Below are 10,613 nucleotides of genomic sequence, written 5' to 3' on the forward strand. Positions count from 1 at the left end.
GATAACCTCCTCATCAGTGACTTCTTTCACTGAGGTGTGATGGCTGGAAGGAAGGGCAGGACTGAAAAGAAGGACCAAGAGACTTGCACCTGTGTCTAGCAACAGTGTTTCTTTCTCCTCTATAGTCGTGATTACCCGGGGCTCCTCCATGAAGATGACAGTCTGGCCAGAGGGAGAAGGCAGAGTATGCCCTGGGCCCCCTCATTCTTGTTGGACTAACTGGTAGGATGGGTCTGAGCTCTGGGGCCTTTGCTTCAGAGGGTAGACTGATCTCCAGTGGTCACATTTGCATTCAAGGCATGGCCCAAGGGGCTTTTTAGGGCAGTTCCTGTTGAGGTGGCCTGGCTTTTAACAGTGGTAGCAGATGAATATAGTCATCGAGTTCTTCTAGGGGCCCCAAGAATCAGACTTAGGGTCTGTTTCTTTTAGTGCTGCAGCAAAAGCAGCTGCTTTTTCTCAGTCTCTTTGTTTTATCTCCTTGGCCTCCTCCTCATCACAGCTATAGAAGAAAACAAATTCTTAAGTCTTTGCAATAACTTGTATTTTAAATAAGCAACTGGCTGCAAGGTAAAAGCACAAGGAAAGCTGGTTAGGGAAGAACCCTCCTTCACTGCCATTCACAAGGGAACCCACACTCAGAAGGTTAAACGTATTTGCAAGGTCATACAAAATTCCCTGTGCCTATGCAGACCAGGGTCCCTCAGTCAGGATGGTGACACTGGGAAATATGAAAAGTCAGGAAATTCAATTCTGGGGCTTCTTCACATCAGTGAGCCATCCTCATAGGATGAAACTGCTCTCTTGTCTGAGGTCTCAGGACTGAGCAGAGACTAACACCCACAATCAGTTGAAGTTTGACTTTTGACTTTCCCAACTTTTCTTTTTAACTCAAAGGTGCATTGTTTGCTGAGCAATAACCAACACTACAACAAAAAATGGTGTTTTTTGAGCAATGACCAACACTCAACATCAATGGACCACCCAAAATGAACAAAATTTTGACAAATTCAGAGCACAGTCCTAGTAACTGTTGCAAGTGAGGACTGCTGACTAAGGCATGTGATGATTTTCATTATAAGTCATCATTCTGAAGTTCTGAAAATGTGGCACACTGAGTCACCATTAGTAGAAGTGAATATATTGTCTCAAAGCACCTTATCATAAAAAAGAGATGCTTTCCTATGGACAAAAATTGGTAAGTCATAGGTTCTCTCCTCCAGAATCTAGGGAAAATTTCACTTCAAAAATTATACGACCCATAGAACTAATCTCAAATTCATAGATACTTGATTAGGCATCAAGTTCCCAAGGAAGTCTTTCAGAATGACCCCCACACATTGTTAATGAAAAACATTTTCAACATTCTTGACATTAAAAGGAATAACTGATGAGGTTTAATTTAACCAAGCACTGTGATGCTCATTTACAGTTGTGCTTGGTGATCCACACCTATGATCATGCCACTCTGGGAGGCTAAGTCTAGAGGAAAAGAGTGCCAAGCTCAACTTGAGTTCCATAGCAATATTCACTGTAAAATTCAAAATAATAAAACCAAACATGTAAAAGGCTTAATGTCACTCAGAGTGAAAGTCCCAGGATCGATCTCCAGAAACACATCCTCAGGGAAAATCCCTGGTTCAGGAGCTGATTTTTCTCTCTTCCTTTATCTCATCCTTTCCCACACTGTATGTAATCCTCCTTGTTCCTTCCTACACAGAAAACTTTCTGGTGCCTTCCAATGATAAGCCTGCCCTGCTACACTTCATGCTTTGCATCTGCTGCAATACTGCTTGTCATCAAAGTCCCTACCTCATTCAGCATGTCCTGTTTTGAACACTGTCTACAAATTATCAATGAGCTACAGCAATTATGTGAGCAGTGGTACTATTCTCCTTGCACTAAAACATTACTTATATGTACATGAGTACACTACTTTAAGGGGCTTGAACATGTGAATTTAAAAAGCAGTCCCTCAGCCGGGCGTGGTGGTGCATGCCGGTGAACCCAGCACTTGGGAGGCTGAGGCAGAAAGATCTTTGTGAGTTTAAGGCCAACCTGAGCTGCAAAGTGAGCTTAAGGCCAGCCTGAACTGCACAGCAAGACCCTGTCTCAAAAAGACAAAAAAAAAAAAAAAAGCAGTCCCTCATGAACATTGTTCTTTACAGCATCACCTTCATCTTTTCCTGGTTTAAATTAGAAATATATCATCCAATTTCTGGCATTATAGACTATAAGAGCACATTTACTGGTTAGTTTATTCATTTATTGCATTGATCTGGCTGCAAGAAAGGAGTTTTGGTATGGCTGGCAAGGACCCAAATAATGATTTTCATCACAGGAAATGTTAAACAGCATTTTGCAATTTTTATGTGATTTGTATACACCCTATAATGACATCAGGGTTGTGTGGAAGTGGTTAGTAAATTTGGAATTTACCATCATGACAATAAAGCCCAGAGTGGAGAATACTATTTGTGTTTAAGACCTCATATTTCAACTTTTAACAAATTTAGCATAATTAAAAGTCTCAGCCACTTTCCTGTAACTGAAACAAAACAGCCAACAACCTCCACTTAAAGAAGTAGGGTTTATGTTGACTCAGTTTCAGTTCATGTTCTTATTCCAAGGTCAGAACTGCATGGCAAGGTGGGAATGGAGGTGAAGGTACTCAAAGCACGGCAGTCAGAAAGGTGTGGCTGGGACAGCCAAAAATTCTCTCTTCCAGGCCACGACCCTAGTAACCCACTTCCAAAAACCCCCACCTCCTAAGAGCACATACTGATACTGAATTCATCAGTAAATGCATCCACTGAGAGACAGTACAGATAAAAACTATACTACTAGGTGTGTTGCTGGGTGAAAAAAGAACACAAAACACAGCCTGGTCGCACCAACACAGAAACTTGGGTAACTCAGGAGTCTCCCCCAAACCCTCCTGCTCACTGCACAGCATGGTGAGAAGTGGGGCTGCAGGCACTGAGCTGGGAATGTCAGGACTCTTGCCACAGTGAAATCACCTGTCTCATACAGGACGGGATACTTAGCTCCTGGAGGAAGCCTCAGCCCCTTTCTGAAGTCCAAAAGAGACTTAATGTGTACTAGAGAGTGTTGACATATAGGAACACAGATTTCTCAACAGATGCGGTGAAGCCCAAGTCCTGCCAAAAGCTGGTTCTGTTCATCTGTAACAAGAACCTATGCCTCCAACAAAAATTGCACTCTTGTCTTTGCTCACTTGGTCCTGCACAATCACCTTCTTGGGGACTGAGGTCTGTCAGCTCCTTCCCATACAACCAGTCAGTAGAAGCCACAGAACAGTAAGGCTGAGTCAGCTTGGGGTCTCTCAGCAACACTTCATGAGCTTCCGACTTAGCTTCCTGAAAAGGAGGATTCTAGTCCTTGCCAGCAGGTCTGCTTTAACCCTTCATACAACCTAAATTCTTCTTCGCTGATGCAAGGCTGGCCTATGATCTCCCCACTGAACCAGAGGAAAACAAAGATAATACACTATCTGCTTGACCAGAGCCCATATGACAGACTGTAAACAAAATACTTCTAAGCTCAGGGTTCCTCCCAGAATACTGATTGACCTGGGCTACTGGATTGCTGATTTGAAGGAAGATTTGCTTTAAGCTTTACAGGGCTGCTTGTGTTTCCTTACGGTACTCTGTGAGCTCTTTCTATTTTTTGTCCCTGATGATGACATTACAGACCTGCAACTCTACCTCCAGATTCAATGACATATAGAGGAAACCACCAAACTCAATGAAGAATCTGAGTGCAGGCAATGGCAGAACACCTCGGAATACAAGGAAAGTACTAAGGTAGTCAGAGGGCAGAAAACTGAATGAGAAACAAGAATTACACTGCCATACCTTTGCTTTATAACGTAAGCCTCTTTTAAAGTCACTGGCCTTAAGTTCCTATTGCTAAGACCATGGTATTCACCTACTTCAAACCAAAATTGACAAGTTAAATGAGACCAAGATTCTCACTCCACACCTTTAAGTAAGAAGTGACACTGCTTCACTTCTAGGTTTACGCATAAAATAGAAAATATTATGAGATATTATTCATTATTAGAAAACAGAACTGGGAATCTTAGCACAGTAGTAGAGTGCTTGCCTAGCATGCATGAAGCACTGAATTGAACCCTCATACTGGAATAAAGCAAACAAAAATGCTAGATAACTTCTTTTCATATGACAAAATGTACAGACCAACTAATCAAGTGTGAATTATCCACTTTTTCCTATGCATTCCAGATTCCTTCATCATTCTAGTTGAATCTTGTCACAAGATGCTGTGCTTAGGAATATATGTGTTGTGGTTTGTTTTTTTTTTTAAACTATCTCTTAACTCCCCCACACTATGCTTGACATATCTAGTCATGTCTTTCAAAAATACTTAGCATTTCAGAATTTCCTCTCCAAGGGGCTGGGGATTTAGCTCAGCAGCAAAAGCGCCTGCCTGGCAAGCGCAAGGTCGTGAGTTCAGTTCCCAGTACCGGAGAAAAACCAAAAGAAAAAACCAGAATTTCCTCTCCTTTTCAAAAAAAAATGTTAAATGCTCCCGAGGTTTGATCACTTCTTTCAATTTAAGTTACCTATTTGAAGCTCTGTGACGGGGCATATGGTGAAAATTTATGTCTATAGGAAGTGACTTTATTGTAACTTTTCTTCATGGCCTATCAAGCCACAGAAGCTACGAAAACATACACAGACTATTAAATTATAGTCTAGCAGCTGATGCAAGAGATCCTAAGATGCTTCAGATCTCTCAAGTGAAAATTCTGTGTTTTGTATGCTAATATTATGTTCAGAGGCTGCATATCCCTGGTAGCTTCTGGGTAGCATATAAATGAGATGCAGAAAGACAAAGAACTGTTTCACAGGTAAAATTTTAAAAGCAATTTTGCTGGTAGTTATTCAGTGAGTTGAAATACTGAGCCTTCCCACTAAATCTGTGAAAAGGGAAAAGAGAGCTGACAATGAGTTAATCAAAGATAAAGAGCTAACTAAATTTGTACAAAACAAAGTCTTCCTCAAAAACCCTTAAACTATGTTTTATCCATAACTTTAGGGTTGGTTAACCCTGAGATGCATGAAGATTTTGAGATCACCAGATAGAATACTCAAGGTCCACTCTGCTCTTCCACCATACACTGAAATATGCACAAAAGTTAACTGTTGTCCTGAGTCCTATGATTCATTCTAGAAATTAGAAAAGAACAGGAGAGGGGTTGTGAAAAAGTCTCTTTGGCTACACTGGGTAAAAGGTGATACAGGAAGACAAATTTGACTAGCCTAAGATCTAAAAGAGTTCTAGTAGAACTGCACAAGCACACCGGTGAATTCAGACTTTAACTTGAGACAGTATCTGAATTTAGTGGAATTATTAGAGACATAGTTCCTGTCTCCAGAGCTGAAGAGTTTGTTGTAGGTATAGAATCAAACTACAGTACACACTTGCTGAAAGTATTGTGAATAAAATTAGTGCTACTCATTTCTCCTCTTGTGTGACAACTCACACTGTTCATTTCTCATTTCACATTAGTCCCAAATCTGGCAACTCACCAAAGTCCAGGTTAAGTACACCACACTCAACAATTTTCTGGGTTTCCCCCAAAACCTAAGTTTCTTAGAGTGTGCTCTTTAATCAGCAAGCACAAACTCTGCACAGTAAGGCATCTGGCCATAAAGTGATACTTAACCTCATTGCAACAGACACCTGGAAAATTTTTCACAGCATGTATGTAAGCTGAGGGAGACTTGGTTTATTGTGCACCAATGACACTTGTAGGTATAGTCAAATGAATTAAAAAAGATTACCTGCAAGAATATGTAGATGTTAACAATGGCACCATATCCAAAACAAATTGTCCCTGAAAATGTTCACACTGTGTATTATACAAATTCCATCTGAGTATATCAAAAAATATTTGGTTCTCATATTGAACCTTATCTTTTAAGCTCTTGAGTTTTCTCATCACTTCCTTTATTTCCCAGAACTTCCTCAGCCAGCCCATGAAGATATGGCATTTCTGGTGAGTGCTCCAGAGTTCAGTCTCTCTGAGCAATAGAAATAATGGACACAGACTTCCAATAAGGACTTATAAATTAAGGACTAAAATGTCCCAGCAGAGTGGACAGACCGATACAGGCATCCAGTTCTCTATCTGAAGACACAAATGTGCCTTTTGTCTCATTTTAGCTGTGTCAAATGAGAATGCATTAAATTTTTTCTATCAAGTGATTCACCAGGAATGACTATGTCAAATAAAAGTGGAGCTCATGAGGTCATTATGAAAATAAAATAACCTCGTGTACAATATGTATTGCACTTAGGAAATGCATACTTTCTAACGTATGATAATAGAGTATAGATAAAGGCTTCAGAGTTAAAGTGCTTGCAGGACGAGTAATTCCAGTGTGGAAAGGATGATGATCAAGGTTAAAGCAGTTAGAAGGGTTTCCATAACCGGCATAAAGTAAAACTAGAAATGGAAATGTTTTCTCTTCAATCTTGCACATGCTTGGTGTCTGGTGTTCTACCTACTCAGCCTGTGTCTTTTCATTGGTAATTTCCATACTAGCCCCTTGTCTTGGTTATTTAATCCAAACATGGTGACCAGCATGGGGCAGCTCTTTATAATAAGAAGAAAAAAAAAAAAAAAATGAAAACAAAGCAAAGGAAAAAACCCAGCTTATTTTCCCCTTTTCTGAACAGTTCTAATACAAGAACATTTAAATACAGTTATTTAAACATTTAAATACAGTTATTATACAATTAACAAGTGAACAGCAATTATGCAGTTATTAACAGTTATTATACTGTCATTGGGAGAAAATTTGGTTGCTCAGGAAAAAAAGATTAATATCTTTTTACTAAAAGATGAGTATCATCTATCATGATACTAAAAGATGAGTATCATGTTCAATACAGAACTATATGAAGCGTTGAAGGAATGACTCTACCGATTCTACTTGACTTTGAAAGGGAAAATATCTTCATCAACCCAAAGGTAATTGAAGATAAAATGTGCTGAAAAGGCACAGAATATAAGCGAACATGGCTGGGACTTGGATTCTTGAACCTGGTCAACCAATATGGCTTATGTGTTTTGGGGGAAATTTATGTAGCAAAAAGCAAAATTTACAATAAACATTAAGTGTTTCATGTATGTTACTGAACACAGTAAATTATAAATGAGTAGTTATTCACACTAGGTGTCCTGTTTCTGACTGAGCAGTGACTCATACTGCTATCCAGCACCATGACGAACTATTGTACCACATACCACCAGTTTGAAAAATGAGTTAAATATCAAAATTAAAAGCAAGATTTGCACTAAACAATGTTTCCTTTTTCCTTCATTACTAGAGACCTAACATAGGGCCTCATGCACATCAGACAGATTATGTTAGAGTTGAGGTACACCCCAAAATATTTCATACTGAAAAAAGGTCTTGCTTGGTTATCCAGCCTAGCCTTGGTCATTTCAGACTCTTGTCTAAGTTTCCCAAGTAGCTGGCATGAAAGGTGTGCACCTCCAATCCTCAGTGATGCTTATTTTACCTAAGCACTGAAATCCTGGTAAATCATGGTGATTTAAGCATCCCAATCTTCAATAAGCAATGCAGCACATGTCTGTCTTCCTAACAGTCAGGAAGGTGGAAACTATCAAATTTTCTCGCCAGCCTGGGTAACTTAATAAGCTCTAGACTCAAAAAGTAAAAACAAACAAACAAAAAACAATAAACTTGAGGGGATGTAGCTCAGGGTAAAATTCTCCAGTTCACTCCGTGTACAATGAAAAAGATCAAACACCTTAAAATCTTTTATATCGAAGAGAAACCCCTTCCCATTCTACATATCAGTGATGATGTCTGCCCTATTTTTAAACCTACAAAAAAGGCACTTACCTAATTTCCAATTTTGTCTCAAAAATGATTAGGTGAGCTGATCAGTAGCCACAGAAGAAATATTTATGTTACTAAGTTCCCCTCCTTTTTTCAGCCTGTCACCTTTGACCTAATCTCAGAACAGGCCAGCAAAGATTCCTTCATTTATTATCACACTAAGAACAAGCTGACTTCTGGAGAAGTTTACTCTTGTAGCTGCTGATTTTTGCCACCCTCTCAAATCCTCCTATCCCATTTGCTCTTGCGTATTAAAAAAATCCTTTTATTCTATTCATTCAAGTGCCCACTGTACTTAACTATGGGAATTTACCCCTACTTCAGTACTTCTGTCTTTTTCAGACAAGGTTTTACTATGCAGTTCAGGCTGGACTTGAACTCACTTTGTAGCCCAGGCTGGCCTCTAACTCAAAGACATCCTCCTGCCTCAGCCTCCTAAATGCTGGGATTACAAGCAAGCATGGGCAACCATGTTGGGCCAAGTACTTCTTTTACATAAAACACATTTCATTCAGTGTTTCAATTTTAAAAACAATGTCTAGAAAGAGTTCACAGACTGTGTTTGTTTGTTTTTGTTTGGTACCAAGAATCAAACTTAGGATCTTGTGTTTGCCAGGCAGGCACTTGTGCCACTGAGGTATACCCCTGGCCCCCAGACTGTGAAGCAATTATTTCAGAGATGATTCCCCTTTCCCTTTCCACTCATACCAATATCACATGTACACATCCCTGTAGATGCCGCATTTCAAAGCCTTTCTCAGTGTGGGTTTAACAGGCAGCCCCTTCAGGAAGTTCTCTTTAGCAGGAACACTTTTCCCTCCCGTGAAAATACATTAACATGCCCCCATCTTTTTCTGTATTCTATATTCTATGGAAAGCCTCATATAAACAGTCTAAATGTAAAGAATAATTTGTTTTATCAGCATATAAATAAGTTACCTAGCTAGGGAAGAGCATGAATAAGAGTTTGGAAATTAGCCATTTTGATAGGAATTAAAATGAGACTAGAATTACCTAGAAGACGGGACCAACAATGAACTTTCTGCCCAACAGTGAATGGAGACCCTCCCTACTAAAGAGTTGCAGCACTCCCTACTAAGCTCTGAGTTTCTAGGTAACTAAAATACAAACTATCCAGTGTTTCTCTGAAATCTCAGTTTCTTTTTAACAATGCATGCTGAGGAAATGGGACAGCCCGAGTTCAAAGCTGTTGTTTTAAATCCACAGAGGCATCTGTAATTGGACCCTACTAAACAACTGAGTAGTTACTATATTCTGCCTATTTGTAATTAGCTCTGGATTGACTGGCTACAGGGTCACTCATTGGGGACACTTCCAAAAATCAGAGTTATTATAATTATTTCCAATAAAACCTCTCCTAACATCTTTCTTTTGGTTCACGGCATCATTTCTCAGTGTTGTGAGACCACGAGCTGTGTTCCCGCATTAATACATTTGCAAGTAGACGTCTCATGTAAAAAATTAAATTATTTTTTTCATTGTGGAGTATGAAACCCAGGGTTTTCCCCAAACTCCTGCTCTTTGCAGACCGGTGGAGATATAGCTGTGCCTGGGAATGACCAAGAAGGTACTCTGGGGTGGACGGGTGTGGAGGCGCACGCCTGTAATCCCAGAAGTTGGGAGGCTGAGGCAGAAGGATTGCTGCGCGTTTAAGACCAGCCTGAAGTACACAGCGAGACCCTGTCGCAACCCCCTACCTCATGAAAAAGAACAGCAGTGTCACAATAAGGTGTCTGTATGCTCGGGACCCAGAAATGTCCCTGCCTGAGCAAAGGGGAAAATTTTGTAGATGATGATGCAGCACCAAAAAATAGGAAGACCTCGGCGTGTCTGGAGCAAAGCAGGGAGGCGTGCATAGATTCCGATAGCTGTTTCTGACCACTCCCGTCTGGAACGCACCCTATTCCATCCCATCCCCACCTCCCATCCCATAACGTCACCATTGCGTGGCTTGAGGGTCTCCCAGGATACTTCGAATATAGCTCACAGCCAGTAGAAATTACAGCAAAAGGCGTTCTAGTCAGGGGAAAACTCTCAGCAACGCACTCACAGTGAGCACTTCAGCGCCATGACACAGGAAGTGCCCGCCTCCCTCGGCCCACCTGATTGGGTAGTTCAGACAGCCCGCGCTTTAATCGCTGATTGGCTCCTGCTCCATTGCCAGAAAGCGGGGTTGAATGTGAGGAGAGAAAGAAACCTCTAAGAGCGGGGGCGGGCGGGGTTGACTCAAGTGATAGCTTGTAACCCAGGGAATTCCGGAGCAGTCGCTTTCTGTAAAGGTCAATCTCACCTCGCCTGAAGAATGCTTGTATTTAAGGGCTTTACACAGCTGCCCTAGTTTTCTAGGGGACTCTTCCTGAAAATGAGACAAAAATGCTCAGAAGGTTCCAGGGTCAATGTTCTATGGAAAAACCAATCCCCTGATGGTGGAAAACATTATGAATCCAGGCCAGGCTAGGTTAAAACGGAATTGAGGGAGGCCCTGCTGTTAGGAATGAGGTAGTCAATTTCACTACCAAGACTCACATTTTTCTCTCAATCTACTCATTTTTATCCATGAAAATGGATATATGGCCTATAAGAGGAACAGTTATTGTGTAAATGAAGAAATTAGAGTTGCATGACTGCAACATCCTGCAAAAGGTAAAGTTGAAAGAAAAGCAAGCATTC

General features: G+C 40.6%; 1 protein-coding gene across 1 annotated transcript in view; it reads right to left on the reverse strand.

Moving 5' to 3' along the window:
* LOC102006296 (zinc finger protein 709-like) overlaps window positions 1-10,006 on the reverse strand; it is an 18,226-nt gene extending 8,220 nt beyond the window's left edge. Inside the window, exon 1 of the mRNA XM_005413500.1 lies at window positions 9,994-10,006. The gene's annotated coding sequence lies outside the window, so the exon portion shown is untranslated. The remainder of the gene's footprint in view (window positions 1-9,993) is intronic.
* Between the last annotated feature and the right edge of the window lie 607 nt (window positions 10,007-10,613).

The sequence above is a fragment of the Chinchilla lanigera genome, unplaced genomic scaffold, assembly GCF_000276665.1.
Source record: "Chinchilla lanigera isolate Chin_1 unplaced genomic scaffold, ChiLan1.0 scaffold00168, whole genome shotgun sequence".
Taxonomy (NCBI): Eukaryota; Metazoa; Chordata; class Mammalia; order Rodentia; family Chinchillidae; genus Chinchilla; species Chinchilla lanigera.